Source organism: Saccopteryx leptura, chromosome 5 (genome assembly GCF_036850995.1).
Source record: "Saccopteryx leptura isolate mSacLep1 chromosome 5, mSacLep1_pri_phased_curated, whole genome shotgun sequence".
Taxonomy (NCBI): domain Eukaryota; kingdom Metazoa; phylum Chordata; class Mammalia; order Chiroptera; family Emballonuridae; genus Saccopteryx; species Saccopteryx leptura.
Genome location: NC_089507.1, coordinates 167,108,180 through 167,134,012, shown reverse-complemented (window position 1 = coordinate 167,134,012; position 25,833 = coordinate 167,108,180). Strand labels below are relative to the sequence as shown.

Below are 25,833 nucleotides of genomic sequence, written 5' to 3'. Positions count from 1 at the left end.
GGTAAAGTATAATATGCCATCTACGTCATGGTCATAGTTTTTATCTACAACTGACTAGCAGGTGGAATTGATAACATCTCAGGGCCAATTATAAAAGAGAGGTTAAAGTAACATGAGTTTTCCGGTAAGATTTGTTCTTGAAATTTTCTATGGATGGTAACAGAAGCACTGGGATGTGGACTTTTCTTCCAATACTTATATACCATGGGCAAGCGCAGTTTTGTAATTCTGAGTCTTGAGTGAGAATGGTGCAGAATTAAGAAAACAGACTTATTAAGGAAAAAAGGATGGGATCGAGAAGCCTCTCCATGCTGATGGCAATATCCGAATGTCCCATAGCCCCAGTTTGTTTTATTATATAGCCATATGCAAATCAAGGAAGTCCTTGATACAAAATTACACATCTGAGGCAAAAACAGGAACTCTCCCAATGCATAAATAGGAATCCCCCTACCATGCATAAGTGAAATCAACCAACATCTGAACAAACAAAGAGTGAGAGGAAGGGCATGTAAATTGCTTCCAGCAACTTAAGCAAGCAAGTGAAGTGGGTGCAAATACTCAGCATCATAGCTAATATGGACATGGAGGGGGGAGAACTTAGCCTTTTGCTTTTACAAAGGCTTTTTGCCACTTGCAGTCTACAACACATCCCCCCTTTTTGTTTTTAATTTGTGTGCTGAGATTTGCACTCATCTGATTTTCTAGTTTCCCAGATTCTAATTTGGAGGCAGACTAAAAAAAATACAGAATAAACACAAAATTAGTATAGCCAATGTTATCAGATACCCAAATAAGTATTCTAATACATTACAGGGATTAAAGCCTTTTAGAAAATTTTTAGCCAATATAACAGGATCTATAAAAGAGTTTTTGCTGTTTTGAATGTCCTTAACATGTTCACCAAATCCAAGCTGGCACCATCACCATTCCACATCCCTGAAAATGCAACCAAACCGCAGTTCAGTCCATTAAAAGCTGTCACAAGGAGCAGGAGTCCAGGAAACACATCCAGGAGAAGTCCATATGGCACTGGAATAGTTGTCACATTTCTAAAGTTTGCAGCTAGCGTTCAAGTCCAATGACCACTGCTTCTAGCTGGTAATGATTCAGGTAGACTAGAAAAGCCATCTTCAGCATGTTTGGAGATGGACTTCCGTTTTCTTCAGAACTGGAGAGATGAACCCAGGGGGCCTTTCCCTGGAGCTTTACAGCCATGGGATAGTGAGGAGAACCTTGGGATACACTATGCTGAATGGCAAAGGTAAATTTGTAATAGAAGTTGGCAAAAAGGAGAAAAAGAGCTCTAAATTAGGAGTAGGTCCCAGCCTAAAGTATGCTTGGGGCATTGAGGCAAAAGTAATAAAGGAGAAACTATATATTTATATTAAACAAAGCAGCAGAAAATAGGACTATCAACACCCACAACAGAGATTTTTGTGGAAATGAATAAAAGCCCAAATATTCAGGCAAGACATAGTAAGTGGCTCTTGTGTCCATAAGGAATGAGATCAGTTTACCTGCTACTTGGAAGAAATACCCTAGGCTCGTCCATGGTGACATGAGATAGGGCTGACAGAACTGGGCACCTTTAGCCTTCAGTGGCAAGTCCCAGGAAGCTAGGCAAGGTCAGATCACAGTGGCTGGAGCAGGGCTGGAAGAGACTGAACCCTCCCTTAGAGGAGCAAGGGGGCAGCCTACCTTCCAATGTCCCTTTTTCCCCACAGAAAAGGCATGTAAGCCTGGCAGGCTTTAATTCAATGACCTTCCTTTCCACTATTGAAGCAGGGCCCAGATGGGGTCCTATGAGGCCCCCTCAGAGTGTTGGAGCCTTTAAGGGTGTATGCCAAGAGCTGGTATTTCACTTGATCTCTTTTGGGCTTTTTCTGCTTCTTGGTCATTACAAACCTTTTTAAAAGCCATGCTCAGAAGATCTCACTGAGGGGTTTGAGGGTTCTTATCTGCCTATTTATGTGGAGCTATTTGGAAAAAGACAAAACAGCATTGTTAGTTGGATCAAATAAAAGAGGGTAGAGGTTTGCAGGAGAAAAAGATTTGGCATCTCCTGTACATCAGCATTCAAAAGAAATGTTTTTAAAGTATTATAAAAAGCATGATTCCAGGATATAACTCCCCCTTTTATATTTTTTAAATTGACCTTAAATATTTGCTGGGTATACTTTAATAATACCTTGACTTTAAAGATTGTAAGAAATACCCATAATTCAAAAGGTTTGACAAAATGTAGTAAATGCTTTCCTTACATATGTAGGAGTATTGTCCATTTTAATCAGTTTAGGGAGTCCAATAATAAAAAATACATACAAACACTGAGCTATAACATGCTTAGCAGCCTCTCCTGTTCTGGCAGAGGCTACTCTAAATTCAGAATAAGTATCCACTGTAACGTGGACAAGGGACTGTTTGCCAAATGAAGGTATATGAGTAATATTCATTTGCCAAAGTTGTCCTGGTAGAAGTCCTCAAAGGTTAACTCCAAACAAAGGGACAGATTATAGTATAGAACACCTTGGACAGGATTTAACAATCTGCCATGCTGCTTCCTGAGAAAGTTAAAACTGTTTATGCAAGGCTGCAGCATTCTGGTGATGAATAGTATAATACTGGATTGCTTGATCTGTTATGGTGGCTCCAATAATTTCCCAAATTTTGGGTAGTTTGATCAACAAGGGCATTCCCTTGGGCTAAAGCTCCAGGGAGCATGGAGTGAGCTCAAGTATGTCCTATAAAACATGGAGCTCTATGTTGACATACAAGTCTTTGAAGAAGGAGGAACTGCTGAAATAGTTCTTCATTGGCAGTTGTCCCTAAGACAGCAGTCTCTATAATGGAAATAATCATAAGTAAATATTTGCTGTTTGTATACAGATTAAAGGAGGAACATGGCAAATTCTGAAAAGCCATGCTAATGGAATGTAATACTAATCTTTGAGCGGATTTCAAGGCAAACTATTTTAGTATAGACTTGACCATCAATTATTAAGCCTGCTATTCCTGAGCTGGACCCATCAGTAAAGACTGTAGGTGCTTCAGGAATGGTCTCATTAACAGTTGTCTTAGGAAAGACAAATGTAGTAATTAATGAAAATTAAACTATTTTATCAGCTGGCTAGTGAGAATCAATTTGGCCTGTAAAATTTGCAAAAGCAATTTGCCATTTAGTGAAAGTTTCCCAGAGCCATTGTTGTTGATCCTTTGAAAAAGGAAAAACAATAATTTAAGGCTCAAAACCTATAAGCTGTAAGAGTCACCTATGCCTCTTGATAATTAAGGAGGCAACAAGATCAAAATACTGGGATAAAACTTTCTTAGGAATAATAGCTAAATAAATACATTCAATAGGACCTGAAGCTTGCCACAATAGTCCCATTGGAGTGTAACTTGAGGGAAAAATTAGTAAAGCAATTGATTCTTCAGGATTTATGGGTTTTAGTTGAGCTTGTTGCAGGCTTTTCCTACAAGCTTTAAAGCTTGTTGTCCTGCAGCTGTACATAGTCAAGGAGAAGCTGGTTTAGATGAGCCTCTAAGAATATCAAAAAGTGCTTTCAGTTTCCCAGTAATTAATTTCAAGGAAGGTCTAAGCCAATTAATATCTCCTAAAAATTTCTGGAAATTGTTTAAAGTTTACAAATGATCTGTCCTGATTTCTAATTTTTGTGGATGAATTTGTTGTCCCTCAATAATTTGTCCTAAACAAGAGAAAGATAAAGATTGCTGTATATTTTCAGGAGCTATGTAAAGTCCTGATTTTTTCAAAGAATATTCTAGTTGTTGCAGAAGGGTCAACACAGTGTCTTTATCTGAATGAGCAAGAAGAATATCACCCATATAATGAATTATGTTCACCTTAGGGTGCTGCCTTTTTTCTGGAGAGATAGCTTGAGAAACATATTTTTGGCACAAAGTAAGACTGTTAGCCATACCTTGAGGCAAAACTCTCCACTGGTATCGCTCCATTGAGCCTGGAAATTAAGTGAAAAACACTGCAAAATGGTTGCACTCATGAGGGCTTAAAAGAATAGTAAAGAGCAATCCTTCAAGTCAATAATTACAAGGTGACAATTCCATGGAATGGCAGTAGGAGAAGGGAGTCCTAGCTGGAGAGGATCCATAATTTCCATAGTCTTATTTATTGCTCTCAAATCTTGTAATAGCCTCCAGTTTCCTGATTTGTTTTTAATAACAAATATAGGCGTATTCCATGGGCTATTAGATGGTTCAATGTGCCCAAGCTGTAACTGCTCTTGTACCAATCGAGCAGCTGCCTTAAGTTTCTCCTGAGAAAGAGACCATTGGTCTACCCATACAGGATTATCTGATTTCCAAGTAATTGGGTCTGCACAATGAATTATTGTGGTAGCAGGACCTACCAAGGCCCCTCTGCCAAATTATTTTATTTTATTTTATTTATTCATTTTTAAAGAGGAGAGACAGAGAGGGAGAGAGAGAGACACAGAGAGAGAAGGGGGGAGGAGCTGGAAGCATCAACTCCCATATGTGCCTTGACCAGGCAAGCCCAGGGTTTCAAACCGGCGACCTCAGCATTTCCAGGTCAACGCTTTATCCACTGCGCCACCACAGGACAGGCCCCTCTGCCAAATTTTGATATCCTAATCCATGCCTTCTGATATTGGGTGCCACTTCTATGTGGGTGAGAATTCCCTGCTGTTCTTTCCCTAGTCCCTTAGTGGGAAAAATTCCTGATTAAGCACTTGAGTACTGACTAAACTATTAGAACCAACAAGCAACACTCCCATATTTTTTAAAATATCTCTACCCCACAAATTAACTGGCAATCCAGGGAGGACATAGGGCTGAAAATGTCCAGAATGACCTTTATCTTTCCATTGTAAAAAACTAGAGCTTTGCTGAGGGGATTTACTCTGCCCTTTACCTTGTAATTTTGTGGCTGCTGCATAAGTGGGCCAGGAAGGAGGCCAATGTAGCTTAGCAATAAGAGATACATTAGCTCCAGTATCTAAAAGTCATTTAAATTTATGCCCTGTATTATTAGTACTACTTCATGGCATTCCTGACCTATTTTTTGAATCTAATAGGCAAAATCAGAGGAGTCAAATCACTAATTTCATGGGGCTCCTTTTGCAGGATGTGGCCTGAGAAACAAAATTAGCATTCTTATACTATTATTCTAACTGCCTGAAGCACCTTGAGACAAATTCTTGTAAAGAGTTATTAGGGCCCTGCTTAATTTTGCTCAATTCCTTTGTTTTGCCTACCTGAGTATAACCTTATACATAAACAAGACAATTTACTCACAAAAAAACACAAGTATAACATATAACTTTGATTAATTCTAATACTTGAATTGCTATTTGGCTCCTAACTCTGAACACACGTCACAATGCACTAACCAAATTAGTAAGTCTTAAGGATCTACATTCTATTCTATTTAAATTTCAATGAGCACTCTTTATAAGTTCTAAAATTAATTTTTCAATATTAGAGCCAGCATTTCCAATTTTTGCATGCAAAAAAAAAAAAGAATTTAATTCAGGCCTTAAAAGCAGACACATTTTAGACATTAAACAAAGACTAAACAGAAACAGGAATTAGATGAACCAAACAAAAGAGAGAGAAACCCAGGATTTCAGAGCACAACCAGATTAGAAATATGCCTGCCTGATTTTAGTCAGGGCATTTTCTGACAGAGGGACTGAAGGATGAAACTAAACAAAATCTCCCTGAGAAAATTTGCTCTCAGCAGCTGCTGGGATATTTTGTATAGTCAGATCCAACACAGATTCCCCTGCCTCAATTTCCAGGCAAAAAATAAGAAAGGAAAAAAATGATTGTTCAGAAGATTGTAGTTAGAACATTAAAGAAAATCAGACCATAACAGGAAAAGCTGTAACTTTCCAAATACCTAAGTCTTCTATCCATTCTCAAATTTTATAGTCACTGTAACCGGCAGCTCAGGTTGACTGCTGAGATTTCTCCCCTACCTCAATGGCCTTTTCATGAAAGTCTGACTTCCATGGCGAATAATCACCCCCAGAGAGACAAGCATGAGCAATCACCTTTCAGTCATTTGGGGGAAGATCCTTTGCACTAATAGTATCTAATAAACCAAGCATAAAAGGGGCAGTAGGCCCATACTGAACTCAAGCAAGTTTAAGCTCTTTCAGAGTTTTAAAAGGTACAGTTCATGTTCTCGCACTAATCTCTTCATATCATCCTGTCTTTCTACAACAGGAAAACAGGTAAAGCCATTTATTGTGTCCCCTATATTTCAAGCCTGGTCTATAGATTGTTGGAGAGGGGATTTCCCAGATTTTGAGCTATAAACTCCAGAATCAGCCCTATAAAAGAATGGAGGAGCAGAGTGTTGAACGTAAGAAGGAGCCAAGGGCAGCAGAGGCCCCGCGGCTAAGGCAGCCATAGCCACAATTTTTTTTATCCCCTGAGTCATCCTCAAACTCCAGGTTGTCCTCATATTCACATCCCTCTGTTTCCGGCTCACCCTGATACTCTTCAGTCAATAATTTGTTCTCATACAGAAACATTTCTACAAGAAGGTCCCTTATTTTTTACCTTAATTGCCCCATAATTTTTTACTTCCAACTATACTTTCCCCAAAAAGTTTCTTTACTCATTGTGCACACTTCACTTGGGGAATTCTGTCACCTGCCTTCAGTTTAGTTTTCTTGTACTCAAGTCCTCTGTTTGGGTGCCACTTGCCATGGACCAGCACAGTTCATAATTCTGGATCTTGAGTGAGAATGGTGCAGAATTAAGAAAACAGACTTATTAAGAAAAAAAGATGGGATGGGGGGGGGGGCTTTTCCATGCTGATGGCAATATCCGAGTGCCCCATAACCCCAGATTGCTTTATTATATAGCCATATGCAAATCAAGGAAGTCCTTGATACAAAGTTACACATCTGAGGCAAAAACAGAAACTCTCCCAATGCATAAACAGGAATCCCTCTACCATGCATAAGGGAAATCAACCAATGTCAGAACAAACAAAGAGTAAGAGGAAGGGCATGTAAATTGCTTCCAGCAACTTAAGCAAGCAAGTGAAGTGGGTACAAATACTAAGTATCACAGCCAATATGGAGGTAGAGGGGGGAGAACTTAGCCTTTTGCTAAGACTCGAATTTACAAAGGCTTTTGCCACTTGCAGTCTACAACACTCATATGCCAATGCTTTATTTTAGTTGTTATCTGGCCATTATACCAACTCTTCCCTGGAAGTCCTGACTCTCCCATTACATCCTACTTGCTCTAACTTGGATGTCATGACTTCCCTACAGCCCTGTATGTGATGGGAGTTCACTCTCCATATCCACTGCATGCATACTGGGCACTATCCCTGCTCCTAAGACTCATATCATATCTCATTAGCACCCTGTTGTCCACAGTATTTTGGATGTCAGTCAGTGCTTTGTCTATGAATACCTTGATGAAGCATCAAAGAAATAGGAGGTTTGGCGCTTAAAAGAATCTCAATAAGTACTTGCCAATAAATGAATAACAAGAATTCACTAAAAATCTTTGAAAAGATTAGTGTAACTTAAGATTAATCTGGCAACACTATAACTCTCTTAAGAGATGACAGTCATTTAGTAAGAACTGCCATATGATATAATATTGTAAAATTAGAAATAGGAATGAAGGAAAGTTCCAAATTAAGATATAATGAAAGTATAATAAAAAATTCCAATTATTTGAAATGGAGAACACAAGAAATAAAGAGTAAAAAATAATCGAAAATTTGTGCCTGGAAATAAAGAAATTATGCAGTCATCACAAAGAGAAATAGGGACCAAGTCAAGAGGATTGGACACAATGAAAATTGAGTATAAAGTGTTGATGAATTAACACCACACTGGAACTTGAAATCTGGACATAGAACAAAAGGACATAGATCACATGAAATTGTGCAGAGTAGCTAATGGCCAGAGAGGAACCAGAGAAATGAACAAAAGATTAAAGCTGCATTTTATCATCTCTATTGTAAAGGTAGAAAGGGGGCAAAATAATAAATGAGTCAGAGAGCTATATGTTTAATTTTCATACTTTCTTGATCTCATTAAATTGTAATCTGCAAGATAATTTTTAAAAGTTAAGAAATAACTGCGAGTTCACATTGACAATTTTCTTCCACGTAGGTTATTAATCCTAGGAGTTGGAGTTTTCCCTCTTCTTTGGGACTACATTATCCCGAAAATAGTGCAACACAGTTCCACTTTGAAACTTTCTCCTACTTTATACTTCCTTACCTCTGGACAAGCACCATGTGATCCTCTCACTCAATTATTAATCATCAATAATACAGGTAATCATGTGCCAAATACTTCATTTCTAATACATTCACTGTTCAGAGAATTAGTTAGAAAACACAAACATGAGTGAAAAAATGAGTTTTCACCTCTTCAGCATGGGTTTGGAACAATGTATGAAGCTTGGGGATGATGTGTATACAAGCCCAATAAAGAGCAGAGAATAAAAAGATATTTGCCAAGAAGAAATAAGTTATCTGATGGCATTTTGAAAAATGAAAGAGTTTTTTTTATCCCACCACAAAATTATTAACAGCGTGAGATATAATTTAAATGCCTTGTTTAATGATTTGAAATGTACAATTCAGGGGTTGTTAGTACTTCTAAAAAATTGTGTCATCTTCATTACAATTTATTTTAGAATACTTAAACTCAAAAACAAATCTCATACTCAGTAGTAATCATTCTCATTCACTCTGCCCCCAACACTAATCAATCATAAATATATTTGTATTTATGTATTTGCCATCTGGACATTTAATGAGTTGTTTATATAACATGTGACCTTTTCTTATTAAATTCTTTCATTTAGCATGCTGTTTCCAAGGATCACTATGTTGTGCCATATGTTAATACTTCATTTTTTAAATTGGCGAATAACGTTCTATTGAAAAGTATACTATAAAGTATACTATATTTTACTTTTCATCAGAGGGTGCATATTTTAGGTTCTTTTCAATAATTGGCAATTATTTATAATGCTGCTATAAAAGTCGATGTAATAGTTTTTATGTGAATGTGGTTTTATTTTTTCAATTCTTTTGGACTTAAACCAGGAGTTGAAATGTTGTGTTCTGTGATGACTATGTTTAATCATATAAGAAACTGCTGAACTATTTTTTAAGTAAATGCACCAATTTACATCTACGCCAGCATTTTGTGAGGATTCGAATTTCTACACGTCTATGTCAATTTCTATGCCTCTTTGTTATTTTCTGTGTTTTTATCAGACCCATCCTAAAATGTGTCAATTAGTATATTGTAGTTTGATTTGTATTTTTCTAATAGTTAATGATGTTGAGCAGTTTTTTTATGTGCTTTCTGACCAGTTGCGTATTTGGGGGGGGGGGGAATGTCCTGTATTTCCATTTTGAAAATGACTTATTTCATTTTCTTTTTTTTAAATTTATTTATTAAATTTAATGCAGTGACATTGATAAATCAGGGTACATATATTGAGAGAAAACATCTCTAGATTATTTTGACATTTGATTGTGCTGTATACCCCTCCCCCAAAGTTAAATTGTCTTCTGTCACCTTCTATCTGGTTTTCTTTGTGCCCCTCCCCTCCCCCAACCCCTCTCTCCTTCTTCACCCCATCCCCCCTCCCCCCACCCCCCACCCCTGTTGCCATCACATTCTTGTTCATGTCTCTGAGTCTCATTTTTATGTCCCTTATATGTATGGATTCATATAGTTCTTAGTTTTTTTTTCTGTTTTACTTATTTCACTCCGTATAATGTTATCAAGGTCCATCCATGTTATTGTAAATGATCCGATGTCATCATTTCTTATGGCTGAGTAGTATTCCATAGTATATATGTACCAAAGCTTTTTAATCCACTCGTCCTCTGACGGACACTTGGGCTGTTTCCAGATCTTCGCTATTGTGAACAATACTGCCACAAACATGGGGATGCTTTTCTCCTTTTGGAGCCGTTCTATGGTGTCCTTGGGGTATATTCCCTAAAGTGGGATAGCTGGGTCAAAAGGCAGTTCGATTTTCAGATTTTTGAGGAATATCCATACTGTTTTCCACTGTGGCTGCACCAGTCTGCATTCCCACCAGCAGTGCAGGAGGGTTCCCTTTTCTCCACATCCTCGCCAGCACTTATTCTGTGTTGTTTCGTTGATGAGCGCCATTCTGACGGGTGTGAGGTGATATCTCATTGTGGTTTTAATTCATATTTCTCTAATGATTAGTGATGTTGAGCATTTTTTCATATGCGTGTTGGCCATCTGTATGTCCTCTTTGGAGAAGTGTCTATTCATCTCTTTTGCCCATTTTTGGATTGGATTGTTTGTCTTCCTGGTATTGAGATTTACAAGTTCTTTATAAATTTTGGTTATTAACCCCTTATAAGACGTATTGTCAAATATGTTCTCCCATTGTGTAGTTTGTCTTTTTATTCTGTTCTTGTTGTCTTTAGCTGTGCAAAAGCTTTTTAGTTTGATATATTCTCATTTGTTTATCCTGTCTTTTATTTCACTTCCCCGTGGAGATAAATCAGCAAATATATTGCTCTGAGAGATATCTGAGAGCTTACTGCCTTTGTTTTCTTCTAAGATGCTTATGGTTTCACGGCCTACATTTAAGTCTTTTATCCATTTTGAGTTTATTTTTGTGAGTGGTGTAAGCTGGTGATCTAGTTTCATTTTTTTGCAGGTAGCTATCCAACTTTCCCAACACCATTTGTTAAAGAGGCTGTCTTTACTCCATTGTATTTCCTTGCCTCCTTTCTCAAATATCTGTTGTCCATAGAACTGTGGGTTTATTTCTGGGTTCTCTGTTCTATTCCATTGATCTATATGCCTGTTCTTATGCCAGTACCAGGCTGTTTTGAGTACAATGGCCTTGTAGTATAACTTGATATCAGGAAGTGTGATACCTCCCACTTTATTCTTCTTTTTTAAGATTTCTGAGGCTATTCGTGTTCTCTTTTGGTCCATATAAATTTTTGGAATATGTGTTCTATATCTTTGAAGTATATCATTGGTATTTTAATTGGTATTGCATTGAATTTATAGATTACTTTGGGTAATATAGACATTTTAATGATGTTTATTCTTCCTAACCATGAGCACGGTATATGCTTCCACTTGTTTGTATCTTCCTTGATTTCTTTTATCAATGCTTTGTAATTTTCCGAGTACAAGTCTTTATTCTCCTTGGTTAAGTTTATTCCTAGGTACTTTATTTTTTTGGTTGTAATTGTGAAGGGGGTTGTTTCCTTAATTTCTCTTTCTGACTGTTCATTGTTGGCATATAAAAATGCCTCTGATTTTTGAGTATTAATTTTATATCCTGCCACTTTGCTGAATTCATTTATCAGGTCCAGTAGCTTTTTGACTGAGACTTTAGGGTTTTCTATATACAATATCATATCGTCAGCAAATAATGATAATTTTACTTCTTCTTTTCCAACTTGAATGCCTTTTATTTCTTCTCCTTGTCTGATTGCTGTGGCTAGGACTTCAAGGACCATGTTAAATAAGAGTGGTGAAAGGGGGCACCCCTGCCTTGTTCCTGATCTTAAGGGTATTGCTTTTAATTTTTTCCCATTGAGTATGATGTTGGCTGTGGGTTTCTCATAGATGGCTTTTATCATGTTGAGGTATGTTCCCTGTATTCCCACTTTGCTGAGAGTTTTGATCATGAATGGGTGCTGGATTTTATCAAATGCTTTTTCTGCATCTATTGAAATTATCATATGGTTTTTCTCCTTCTTTTTGTTTATGTGATGAATCACATTGATTTACGAATATTGTACAATCCTTGCCTCCCCAGAATAAATCCCACTTGATCATGGTGTATGATTTTTTCCATATATTGTTGGATATTTTTTGCTAATATTTTGTTGAGGAATTTAGCATCTATATTCATCAGAGATATTGGCCTATAATTTTCTTTCTTTGTGTTGTCTTTGCCTGGTTTTGGAATCAGAATTGTGCTCGCCTCATAAAAGGAGCTTGGAAGTCTTCCTTCCTCTTGAATTTTTTGAAATAGTTTGAGAAGGATAGGAGTTAGTTCTTCTTTGAATATTTGGTAGAATTCCGTTGTGAAGCCATTGGGCCCTGGACTTTTCTTTGTTGGGAGTTTTTTGATAACTGTTTTGATCTCCTTTGTTGTAATCGGTCTGTTTAGGTTTTCTGATTCTTCCAGATTGATTTTTGGAAGATTGTATGTTTCAAGGAATTTGTCCATTTCATCTAGGTTGTCTAGTTTTTTGGCATACAGTTCTTCATAGTATTTTTTTACAATATTTTGTATTTCTGTTGTGTCAGTTGTTATTTCTCCTCTCTCATTTCTAATTTTATTTATTTGAGTCCTCTCTCTTTTTCTTGGTGAGTCTACTTAAAGGTTCATCAATCTTGTATACCTTTTCAAAGAACCAGCTCCTAGTTTCATTGATCCTCTGTATTGTTTCTTTAGCCTCTATGTCATTTCTTTCTGCTCTGATCTTTATTATTTCCTTCCTTCTACTACATTTGGGCTTTACTTGCTGTTCTTTTTCTAATTCTTTTAGATGCAGGGTTAAGTTGCTTATTTGAGCTTTTTCTAGCTTCTTAAAGTGTGCCTGTAGTGCTATGAATTTCCCTCTCAGCACTGTGTCCCATAAATTTTGAGTTGTTGTATGCTCATTGTTATTCGTTTCTAGGAATTTTTTTATTTCTTCTTTGATCTCAGTCTTAATCCATTCATTATTTAACAACCTGTTATTTAGATTCCATGCGTTTGAGAATTTTTGAGCTTTTCTGTTGTGATTAATTTCTAGTTTCATGCCGTTGTGATTGGAGAAAGTGCTTGATATGATTTCAGTCTTCCTAAATTTGTTGAGAGCACTTTTGTGCCCTAACATGTGGTCTATCCTAGAGAATGTACCATGAGCACTTGAAAAGAATGTATATTCTGCTGCTTTAGGGTGAAAGGTTCTGAAGATATCTATTAAATCGAGTTGATCTAGTGTTTTCAATAAGTCTGCTGTTTCTTTGTTAATTTTCTTTCTTGAGGATCTATCTAGTGATGTTAGTGGGGTATTGAAATCCCCTACTATTATAGTATTGCTGTTGATCTCACCCTTTAAATCCATCAAAGTCTGCTTTATATATGTGGGTGCTCCTATATTAGGTGCATAGATATTTATAATGGTTATATCTTTCTTTTGGATTACTCCCTTTATCATTATGTAGTGGCCTTCTTTATCTCTTACTATATCCTTTGTTTTAAAGTCCAATTTGTCTGATATAAGTATTGCTACCCCAGCTTTTTTTTCATTTCCGTTTGCATGAAACTTTTTTTCCATGCTTTTACCTTCAATCTATGTGTGTCTTTTGTTCTAAGGTGTGTCTCTTGTAGACAACATATGTATGGGTCATGTTTTCTTATCCATGCAGCTACCCTATATCTTTTCATTGGATCATTTAATCCATTTACATGTAAGGTTATTATTGATATGTAGTTGTTCATTGCCATTTTCTTCTTTAAAGGTGTATTCCTTTTTTTGCTATATTCTTTTCCCACTTTGGTCTGTTTACAACAGGCCCCTTAACATTTCCTGCAGATTGGTTTGGTTGTAATGAATTCCTTGAGTTGTTTTTTGTCTGGGAAGCTTTTATTTCTCCTTCGATTTTAAATGATAGCCTTGCTGGATAAAGTAGTCTTGGTTGTAGGTTCTTGTTCTGCATTACTTTGAATATTTCTTGCCATTCCCTTCTGGCCTCAAGTGTTTCTGTTGAGAAGTTGGATGTCATCCTTATGGGGGCTCCTTTGTAGGTGATAACTTTTTTTTCTCTTGCAGCTTTTAATATTTTCTCTTTATCGCTTAGCTTTGATATTTTAATTATGATGTGTCTTGGTGTAGGTTTCTTTGGGTTTCTCTTTAATGGAGTCCTCTGTGCTTCTTGGATTTGTGTGAGTTTCTCTTGCATTAATTTAGAGAAGTTTTCAGCTATGATATGATTCAACAAAGTCTCTATCCCTTGTTCTTTTTCTTCTTCTTCAGGAACCCCTATGATGCGGATGTTATTTCTCTTCATGTTGTCACAGAGCTCTCTAAGAGTTTCCTCTGACTTTTTGAGTCTCTTTTCTCTTTTCTTCTCTGCTTTTATGCCTTCATTCCAGTTGTCCTCTAATTCGCTGATTCGATCCTCTGCTCTATCTATCCTGTTTTTAATTCCTTCCATTGTGTTCTTTATTTCTGATATTGTATTTGTCATCTCCGACTGATTCTTTTTTATACTTTCTATTTCTTTATTTAGGTTTTCATAATGACCATCCATTGTTGTTCTAAGATCCCTAAGCATCCTTACAATCATTATTTTGAACTCCGCATCTGGAAGTTTGAATATTTCCATATCACTCAGTTCATCTCTCGAAGGTGTCTCTTGTGGTTTCATTTGGATTGCACTCCTTTGTCTTCTCATCCTCTTTTTGGGGTGTTTTATTTGTAGAGTTGGTTGAGTCTAGGCTTGGTGTTGTCTGCCTCCAGTTTTCAGTTGTGTTATTTCTAGGTCTCCCTGGGTTGGTATCAGCTGTTATCTGTAATCCACTTTCAGATTTCGGCAGCCATGAAGTCTTGATTTGTTTGTTTTCTTAACAGGTGATAGTCTTGTTTACTGATCTCAGCAGGGGGCTTCCTTGAAACTGTATCCAGGAATGCAATGGGTGTAACCTGATACTCTGAAGGCCTCTTTAGCCAGCTAATCTCACTGGGGGTAGGGTATTTTCTCCGCTTCAGTAGGGGGAAGTGTATCTCAGATCTCCATGGAGACCTGAGTTACTGCCCCTCCTCCCCACTTCTTGTTTTCAGCTGTGTCTTGTTGCGCTGATTGGAGCTGGAGAGATGTCCAGAGATCTCTGATCCAGAAGCACTTCAGCTCTGTTTTGTGAAAGGTTCAGTCCCTCCCCCAGCTATGGCCCCCTCCAGCATGGATGAGTCAGCTTTTTTAGTTCATTTCTTGTATTCCTTAGCCCCTCACAGTCTGTCCCTCTCCTTGTCCTTTCCACTTGGGAGATAAGCTAGTCTTTTCAACGCACCTCGCTCCCTGGTCACCAGGCAAGTGGCTGTGAGCAGTAGTTTCTTCTCTTTTTCCTCTGTGAAATCCTCTCTGGGCTCTCAGCCTCACCCCCCCCCTCCATTCTGGTAAGCAGAGGAGTTCAGGTGCTCTCTACCAGGATTGTTGTGGTTTCTTCTTTGCTCCTTGGTTTTTGAGAGCTGTTCTTGCAGTTCAGAGTTGGTTTTTCATGCTGATTTTTTCTAAATTGATTTGTATTCCAGTTTGGTGTTGAGAGCTGGGCGTCTGTGCATCCGCCTACTCCGCTGCCATCTTTTTCCCGTTCTTATTTCATTTTCTTACTGAATCTTAAGGGTTCTTTATATATTATAGACACAAGTCTTTTTTTTAATTAACTTATTGTGTTTACATAGATTTTAATGTCACCCGTGTTCCCCAGGAAATGCTCCTGTCTCCTTCCACATAATGCCCTCCCTCTTTCCCTCCAGAATTTGCTTTTCTGCTCTCATTCAATCCTATCACCCTATCATCCCCCTTTCCCTCTGTCTACTTTCCTTCTGAATCCTTTGATCCAGCCTTTATTCCACTTCTCAGTTCATCTTGTTCGTCAGATTCCTCATATGAGTGAAGTCATATGATATTTTTCTTTCTCTGCCTGGTTTATTTTACTTAACATCATAGTTTCCAGATCCATCCGTCTTGTCGCAAAAAATATTTTCTTCTTTTTCATGGCCCCATCGTATACCATTGTGTATATGTACCACAGCTTTTTAATTCAACCATCCACTGATGGACACTTAGTGGGCTGTTTTCAGATCTTGGCTATTGTAAACAATGCTGCCATAAACATGGGGTGCATTTCTCCTTTTCAAACTATGCTATGGTGTTCTTGGGGTATATTCCTAAATGTAGGAAGGCTGGGTCAAAAGGCAGTTTGATTTTTATATTTTTGAGGAATCTTCATACTGTTTTCCACAGTGGCTGCACCAGTCTGCATTTCCACCAGCAGTGCAGGAGGGTTCCCTTTTCTCCACATCCTTGCCAGCACTTCCTCTGTGCTGTTTTGTTGATGAGTGCCATTCTTCCTGGTGTGAAGTGATATCTCATTGTGGTTTTAATTCATATTTCTCTAATGATTAGTGATGTTGAGCATTTTTTCATATGCCTATTGGCCATCTGTATGTCCTCTTTGGAGAAGTGTCTATTCATCTCTTTTGCCCAATTTTTGATTGGACTGTTGATCTTCCTGGTGTTGAGTTTTACAAGTCCTTTATAAATTTTGGTTATGAACACCTTATCAGACATATTGTCAAATATGTTCTTCCATTGTGTGGTTTGCCTTTTTATTTTGTTCCTATTGTCTTTAGCTGTGCAAGAGCTTTTTAGTTTGATATAGTCCCATTTATTTATCCTGTTCTTTATTTCCCCTGCACATGGAGATAAATCAGCAAATGTATTGCTGCGAGTGATGTTGGAGAGCTTATTTCCTATGTTTTCCTCTAGGATACTTATGGTTTCATGACTTACATTTAAGTCTGTTATTCATTTTGAGTTAATTTTTGTGAATGGTGTGAGTTGGTGGTCTGGTTTTATTTTTTTGCAGGTAGTCCATTTTCCCAACACTATTTGTTAAAGAGACTGTCTTTACTCCATTGTATACTATTACCACCTTTGTCAAACATCAATTGTTCATAAAGATGCGGGTTTATTTCTGGGTTCTCTGTTCTGTTCCATTGATCTATATGCTTGTTCTTATGCCAGTACCAAGTTGTTTTGAGTATAATGACCTTGTAGTACAACTTGATGTCCGAAAGTGTGATACCACCCACTTTATTCTTCTTTTTCAAGATTGCTGAGGCTATTCATGTTCTTCTGGTTTCATATGAATTTTTGGAATATTTTTTCTATATCTTTGAAGTATGTCCTTGGTATTTTAATAGGAATTGCATAGAATTTATGAATTGCTTTGGGTAATATGGACATTTTAATGATGGTAATTCTTCCTAGCCATGAACATGGTATATGCTTCCACTTGTTTGTATTTTTCTTTATTTCTTTTATGAATATATTATAATTTTCCAAGTACTAGTCTTTAACATCCTTGGTTAAATTACTCCTAGATATTTTTTGTTGTTGCAATAGTGAAGGGGATTAATTTCTCTTTCAGACAGATCATTGTCGGTGTATAAAAATGCCTCTGATTTCTGAGTATTCATTTATATCCTGCCATCTTGCTGAATGAATTTAAAAGGTCCAAAGGTTTTGGACTGAGACTTTAGGGTTTTCTATGTAAATATCATGTCATCAGCAAATAATGATAGTTTTATTTCTTCTTTTCCAATTTGGGTAGCCTTTATTTCTTCTTCTTGTCTGATTGCTGTGTCTAGGACTTTCAGAACTATATTAATTAAGAGTTCTTCAAGGGGGACCCTTGCCTTGTTCCTGTTCTTAAAAGGATTGCTTTTAACTTTTTCCCATTGAGTATGATGTTGGCTGTAGGCCTGTCATATATGGCCTTTATCATGCTGAGGTATGTTCCATGCATTCCCACTTTGCTGAGAATTTTGATCATAAATAGGTGCTGGATTTTATCAAATGATTTTTTTGCATCTATTGATATTATCATGTGGATTTTGTCCTTCCTTTTGTTTATGTGATGAATCACGTTGATTGATTTGTGAATCCCAAAATAAATCCCACTTGATCATGGTGTATGATTTTTTTTATGTATTGCTGGAGCAGGCTTTCTAATAGTTTTTTGAGAATTTTAGCATCTAAATTTATCAGAGACATTGGCCTATAGGTTTCTTTGTGTTGTCTTTGCCTGGTTTTGGAATTAGAATTATGCACGCTTCAAACAGGGAACTTGGAAGTTTTCCCTCCCTTTGAATTTTTTGAAATAGCTTGAGAAGAATAGGAGTTAGTTCTTCTTTGAATGTTTGGTAGAATTTGCCTGTGAAGCCATCTGGCCCAGAGCTTTTGTTTTTTTGGGAGTTTTTTGATAATTGTTTCAATCTCATATGTTGTAATCAGTCTATTTAGGTTTTCTGATTCTTCCAGATTGATTTTTGAAAGAATACATTTTTTAAGGAATTTTTCCATTACACCTAGGTTGTCTAATTATTTGGCATACAGTTCTTCATAGTATTTTCTTAGAATCCTTTGTATTTCTGCTGTGTTTGTTGTTACCTCTCCACCCTCATTTCTAATTTTATTTATTTGAGTTTTTTCTCTTTTTTTCTTGGTGAGTATAGCTAAGAGTTCATCGATCTTGTTTACTTTTCAAATAACCAGCTCTTGGTTTCATTGATCTTCTGTATTGTTCTTTTAGTCTCTATGTCATTCATTTCTGCTCTGATCTTTATTATTTTCTTCCTTCTACTTCCTCTAAGCCAGGGGTCTCAAACTCACGGCCTGCGGGCCGCATGCGGCCCACTGAACAATTTTGTGCGGCCCGCAGACTAATCCACGAAGTTCAAAATATTTTGGATAAAATTAAGTAAGCCTAGGGGCCTACTTGTATTTTTCATTTCTCTAGCATCCTAGCTAGATATTAGCTTAGTTAACAGCAGTTGTGATGCGAACTACAGTTTCTGGTCGTTTTGTGACACTGAGTAAACTGCATGTACGATTGTGCTTGTTGTACTGATTTTTTTTTGTTCTCAACTGCAGTGAGAAAAGTGTTGCATAACAGTTGCCTTTTGTAGACCTAGTGTGGCCTGCCAAACGGCTGTGATCTTGCTCTGCGGCCCACATGCTGAGTTGAGTTTGAGACCCCTGCTCTAAGCTTTGCATGCTGTTCTTTTTCTAGTTCTTTTAGTTGCAAGATTAAGTTGTTTATATCGAGCTTTTCCTAACTTCTAAGGTATGCTTGTAATGTTATAACCATCCTTCTCAGGATTGCTTTTTCTGTGTCCCACAGATTTTGAGTTGTTGTATACTCATTTTCATTTGTTTCAAGAAAACTTTTATTTTTTTCCTTGATCTCATTGTTGACCCAGTCATTGTTTAATAACATGCTATTTAGTTTCCAAGTGATTGAGTATTTTTTCAGTTTTCCTGTTGTAGTTGATTTCTAGTTTCATGGCATTGTGTTCAGAGAAGATGCTTGATATGGTTTCAATCTTCTTAAATTTGTTGAGACTCATTTTATGCCCTGATATATGGTCTATCCTAGAGAATGTACCATGAGCACTGGAAAAGAATGTATATTCTGCTGTTTTAGGGTGGAAGATTTTGAATATATTTATTAAATCCAGTTGATCTAGTGTATCCCTTAATTCTATTGTTTCTTTGTTAATTTTCTTTCTTGAGGATGTACCCATTGATGTAATTGGGGTATTGAAATCCCCTACTCTTATACTATTGCTTTTAATTTTTTCCTTTATGTCCATCAAAATATGCTTTATATATTTAGGTCCTCTTATATTAGGTACATATATATTTATAATGGTTATCTCTTTCTGTTGGATTGCTCCCTTTATCATTATGTAGTGACCTTCTTTATTCCTTACTATAGTCTTTGTTTTAAAGTCTATTTTGTCAGATATAAGTATTGCTACCCCAACTTTTTTTTAATTTCCATTTGCCTTAAATATTCTTTTCCATCTTTTTAATTTCAGTCTATGTGTACCTTTTGTTTTGACATATGTCTCCTGTAGACAGCATAAGTACAGGCCCTGTTTTCCTATTCATTCAGCTGCACTTTGTCTTTTGATTGGTGCTTTTAATCCATTTACATTTGAAGTTATTATTGATATGTAGTTGTTTTTTGCCATTTTATTGTTTAAAGTTATATTTCTCTTATATTATATTCTTTCCCCCTTTGTTCTGTTTAATATAGGCCCCTTAACATTTCTTGTAGCATTGGTTTTGTTGTAATGAATTTCTTGAGTTTTTTTTACTCTGGGAAGCTTTTTACTTCTTTTTCAATTTTAAATAATAGCCTTGTTGGATAAAGAAGTCTTGGTTTTGGCTTTTGTCCTGCATTACTTTGAATATGTCTTGCCATTTCCTTCTGTCCTCAAGTGTTTCCGTTGAAAAGTTGGATGTCATCCTTATGGGGTCTCCTTTGTAGATGATAGCCATTTTTTCTCTAGTTGTTTTTAATATTTTCTCTTTATCTCTTAGCTTTGGTATTTTAATTATGATGTGTCTTGGTGTAGATTTCTTTGGGTTTCTTTTTAGTGGAATTCTCTGTGGTTCTTGAACTTGTGTGACTTTTTTCTGCATCAATTTAGGGAAGTTTTCACCTATGATCTTATTGAACAAATTCTCTAACCTTTGTTCTTTTTCTTCTTCTTCAGGAACCCCTATGATGCGAATATTCTCTTTAGGTTGTCTCATAGCTCTCTTAGAATTTCCTCAGATTTTTTCAGCCTGTTTTCTTTTTGCTGCTCTGCTTCTGTGCTTTCCCTTATCTTTTCCTCTAAGTCACTGATTTGATCCTCTGCTTCATCCATCCTGCTTTTAATTCATTCCAGTGTAGTCTTCATTTCTGATATTGTTTGTCATTTCTGTTTGGTTCCTTTTTTATAATTTCTATGTCCTTTTTGATGCTTTCAGGTTCTTTACTAAAGTGTCATTAAGTCCATCCATTTTAGCTTTGAAATCTTTAAGCATTCTAAAAATCATTATTTTATACTTATTATTTTATATATTCAGTAATTTGATTACTTCCAATTCATCCAAGACTTTATCAAAGGATTTATCTTGTTGAGGTATATGGCGTGTGCTTCTCTGCCTACCCATTATTCTTTATAACTTGTAGGCTTCTTCCAGCTGTGATCTCCTTACCTAGTAGATCTTCTTTGAAGTCTTTATTTGATAGTTTTCTTCTCAGTTTTCTTAACTCAGTCATAGTCTTGTTTACAAATCTCAACAGGGGGCTTATTTGAAGCTGTATCCAGGAATCCAGTGGGAGGTTACTAAAGGCCAGCTTCTCTCTGGGTGCAGGGTGCTGTCTCCCTTTCAGTAGGGGGAGGTGTATCTCAGATTTTCTCCACTTCCTGTTTTCAGCTGTGTCTTGTTGCTCTGACTGGAGCTGGAGAACTTTCTGGAAGTGGATCACCCAGAACCACTTTAGCCTTGTGTTTTGTTGAAGATTCAACTCCTCCCCCAGCTATGGCCATCTCCATACTGGATGAGCCAGCTTTTCAGGTCATCCCATGCATTCCTTTGCTCGTCACCATCTGTCTCTCTCCCCACTTTCCTTTTGGAAGACAAGCCACCCTTTCAGCACACCTCATTCCCAGGTTTCCAGGCAACTGGCTGTGAGTGATATTTTCTGCTGTTCTTGTAATAAGAGCTGTTCTAGGCTCTCAGTCTCACCCACCTTCTCTCCTGGAAGCAGGGGAGCCCTTCCCCACCATGGCTCAGAGCTCTCTTCCAGGCTTGGTGTGGCCTCTTCTTTGCTCCTTAGTTTTTGAGACCTGTTCTTTTAATAAAAAGTTGGATTTTTATGCTGATTGTTCCTAAATTAATTTGTAATTTAGTTTGGTGGTATGCTCTGGGAGTCTGTGCATCTCTCTACTCTGCTGCCACCTTGGTTCTCCCTAGACACAAGTCTTTTGTTAGATGCAACAAATCCTCTTTATTCACAGGTTATGTATTTACAAACTTGTTTATTACTACAATGTATTTGTAGTCTCAAATCCAATGCTCATGTCACTCTTATGTCATTCACAAATGTGCTCAGAGATGGGACATGTTATGTCACCTGATACACACATTTTCAGCTGTAGTAGAACAAAATGTTACTCTGCCATCTTGTTTCAGCTCTAATACTGTGAGCAGATATATTATACTTCTAATCAATGTCCTTTATGTCATCTCGTTAGTGCCATATATTTCACAGTAATTTTGCTGTTTTAAATGGCATCCAACATTATACTATACACTTGAAACTAATACAAAAAAATATTGAGTGTTAACTGTATTTAAAATTAAAAATTAAAAATCAATGATGATATACTGACTATTGTCACATCAAATAACATTTAATTTTACTAACTAGACAAAAAAATTTCAAATGACTTATAATCTTAGAGTTCATATATGAAAGAAATTCAACAGAACTTACCTTAAATTTGACAACAGTCATAAATACTTTACCAAATGTTGCAGCTAGGATCTAAGGGCAAGGTCAAAATTATTATATACTGTGAAACTAAAAGACATTGTTTTGAACTACCAACAAACACACACAAAAAATTATAAAAATTAAAAAAAAACTGACCCCCAAGTTCAGTGTTGATGTGCTATCTAATTTTCCTAGGTCGAGAAGGCTGTGATGTACCTTCCAGGAAAAATGTATGAAATAATCTTTGTTTACCATGCATTATAATGCTGTTGGCTGTGAGAGCAATGTTAATGAATCAACAATAAATATACAGAAACATACATATTGAATAAAACAATCTATTGATTGGTTCAAGACACTGTTGTTACCAGAGGCTTACAAAAACCTAACTATTGTTTCCTCTAGGAGCAATGATTTTGTATTCACTAATTCAGCACTTGTGGTAACTTTAGAGTGACATTACAGAAGTGAACACATAACTGCTGTGAATAGTAAGGATCGACTGTAAATGTTTTGCAAATATTTAACTTCATTTTGTAAATTGGCTTTTCACTTTGTTACTGGTGTTATTTGGAGTATAATGTTTAAACTTTATAAAGTCCTACTAATTGTTTTTCTTTGCCTGTGCTTTTTATTATATATTTAAGTAGGATTTGCCTAACACAGGGTCACAAAGATATACTTTGATATTCTCTTTCAAGGCTTTTATACTTTCAGTTCTTAATATTTTGGTCTCTGATCTATTTTGTGTTCATCTTTGTGTGTGGGGTGAGGAAAGGATGCAATTTCAATAGATACTCAGTTAACTCCTGAGAGGGGCAGGCCACCAAACTTTCTCATTCCCTTCAGCTTCATTATGAAGGGAATGAGACCAGGCATTAATGACTTAGAAATGGGGAGTTCTTTTTTTCCCCATAGATGAAAGTTTTACTCAAGGGATAAGAGCCCAAAGATAGTATTTCTCAATCATTTTCAACCCAGTTTCTCCTAGAAACATACTTACAGTCTTAGACTGGGCTTGAGGAGAAAGAAACCCTGAGTTCCTGTGTAGACCCATTTAGAGTGAAGGTTCTGAATTTCTAATTAAGGAAGGCTTCTGATGGGTAGGTTGTTGCCAGTTTCCTGGTGTTCTTACCCAGATTCAGTAGATTTTCATAAATAAATGTTTTATCATTTTCTGTATGCCTTTAAGACAAACAAAAGATCTTAATTTGTTGGATTTTTAGTAAATTTTAGAAGTTGTGGTTGTTTTTCTGGAAGGAAGATCCAAGGATTTCTTAACACAGCCATTCAACAAGTCTTCCTGTATCAACAAACATTTTTAAAATTAGTTAATAATTTAGCAGTGAGATTTAGCAAATTTGGTGGGTAATTCATAGAGATTACTGTGTCATTATAACTGTTTTGGTATGGCTACTCACTGAAATATTCTAGTAAGACAATCATTCCAAATGCATCATATGGCAGTAATACTAAGGGAAACATTATAAAAGTAAACTTGGGACTTTGATGTCAGAGAAATGGCACTGTGAGGAGTGTTCCTGATACCTTTACCTGAAATTTCAACAAATTCAACAACTAGAGACAGAAAAAAAATCCCAGGAGCATCCAATATACACATACATCAAACAAAGGTATGATTGGGTTTAAAGGTGGCTGAATATATAATCCACTCTGAAATAAATAAGACGGAGAACAGAATATTCCACTTTCCTCACTGACCTGAGGAAGGTCTGCTTTCACTTGGAACTGAGAGAACAGGAAGGCTAAGGACAAGGGAATAGGCTGGCTAGGGCAGAGACGTTCAAGCCAAGGAGGGACTGTGCCCACAGCTTAGCCCATGCAGAGCTAACTACAGCAGCAAACCCAGGCAGAAGTGGGTGAGCAGTTGCCTGCAAAGACTGATACCAGAGCTGTTTGGGGCTTTGTTAACTTCCAGTCCCCCAGTCGGCAAGTGCAGGCAGTGTGCAAGTGGTCCTGCCTGGCACTCTGAGAGTGGACACCTGCATTTTGGATGGAAGGGCTGGGTCAGAGACTGTCAGCAAAGGCCTTCTGTGTGGGCTGTAGCCAGAGTTTCTGTGTTATACCCTCTCCCCAAACAATGGCACACAGAAAGTACCAGAGAGCTGGGTTCCAACACCCAGACCTGTCTGGAGGGATGCCTCCGCCAGCCATACAGGCTAACATAGCACATCCTGTGGAAGAGAACTGTGCAACTGATGGGAGGAATGGTGCACAGGCAGCCTCTGGAGAGCAGACCAATGAAACACTGAAAGGAGCTTAACCTGCATTCTGCTCACTGCCCGGCCAGCTTACGCTGGTGGCTCTGGCTCACAAAGCCTTCTTTCCCAAAGCTGCGATTTAAGCAGACCTGGAGGAGGGACTTGATAGTTTTTAAGGCCTCTTATTCTGCAGGCAGTGGCTGGGGAAACTTCCTGTCAAACAATACAGGTTAAAAAGCACATTTCCATGGAGTAGACCACAGAGAACACTGAGGAAGTTGGGTGGGCTGGGTTGTAGACTTCCCAACAAGGGAGAAGCCTGTGAAGAGCAGACTCATGGAGCGCTGAAGCAAACTTAACCAGATGTACCTGGGGAACCTCAGAAAAGAACCTGTTCAGAGTCAGCTCACTCCCCTGCCTGCTTAAGCTGGTGGCTCTGGCTGACAAAGCTTTCATACACAGCTGTGCTTTGAACAGACCTGGAGGAGGGAGTTTGCAGCTTTTAAGACCTCTTGCTCTGCAGGCAGTGACTGGGACATTTTTCTGCCAGCCGATACAGGTTATAAAGTGCAAAAAGCCTGAGAAAAATAGACCCGCAGAGCGCTGAGGCATACTAGACATGCCCAGAGGCTCATAGAAAGACATCTGAAAAGCAATCAGCTCCCAGCCCTGCCTGGTTATGCTGGAAAAGATGGCTGAACCCTTACCCAGAATCCTGCTTTGAGTGGGGTCAGAGGGGCAATTTGGCAGCTCTTAGATCCTCTTGCTCTCCAGGCAGAGGCTGCGGCAACTTCACAGCTGGGTCCCAGGCTGCTGGTTCTGGAAGGAGAGATTTGGGGAGCTCCAAGAAAACAAACTCTCCCATTGTCAAAGACTGCAAATGCTAACAAGCCCTGCTTACCAATGCAACTGAAGCTTAGTTTATGCCATCACCATAGCGACACATCACCTGCAAATCTCTGCCTCAGAGTGCCACAGCTGCAGAACCTGGGGTACAGTGCTACCAGCCAAAAAGAGAAAGAAAGAAGGAAAAGAAAGAAGATAACCTCTCAAAACCAGAAAAAATTCAGTCTTTATAACTTTTTCCATTTTTTTCTTTCACTTTTGATCTTTTTTCTCTTCCACCTTGGTTGTTTTATCTTCTTTTTATTTTTTTTTCTTTTCATTTTGAATTTCATTACCCATAGGTGTTACTTTTTTTTCTATGAGAGTTACATTCTCAAAACCTTAACTCTCTCTTTTTTTTCTTTTCTCTTTTTTTCTCTCTCTCATTTGCTTTCTTCTTTTCTATTTTACTTTTTCTCTCATTTGATCCTCACTCACAAACAAAATACTTTATTCTGGATTCAAATTTTTTCTTTGTAGCATTTTGTGTGCTTTTTACTTCACTTTTCATCTCATTAGCATTTCCCAAACTCCAACTCTCCATTCTATATAGTTTTTGTTCCACTTAATACAACAGAATTTT

The 25,833-nt window shown here is 37.3% G+C and overlaps 2 pseudogenes; both read left to right on the top strand.

Annotated features, from left to right (window-relative positions):
* Positions 1 to 25,833, top strand: part of LOC136406692 (ABC-type organic anion transporter ABCA8-like) — a 328,883-nt pseudogene that overhangs the window by 145,967 nt on the left and 157,083 nt on the right.
* Positions 1 to 25,833, top strand: part of LOC136406693 (ABC-type organic anion transporter ABCA8-like) — a 99,971-nt pseudogene that overhangs the window by 26,387 nt on the left and 47,751 nt on the right.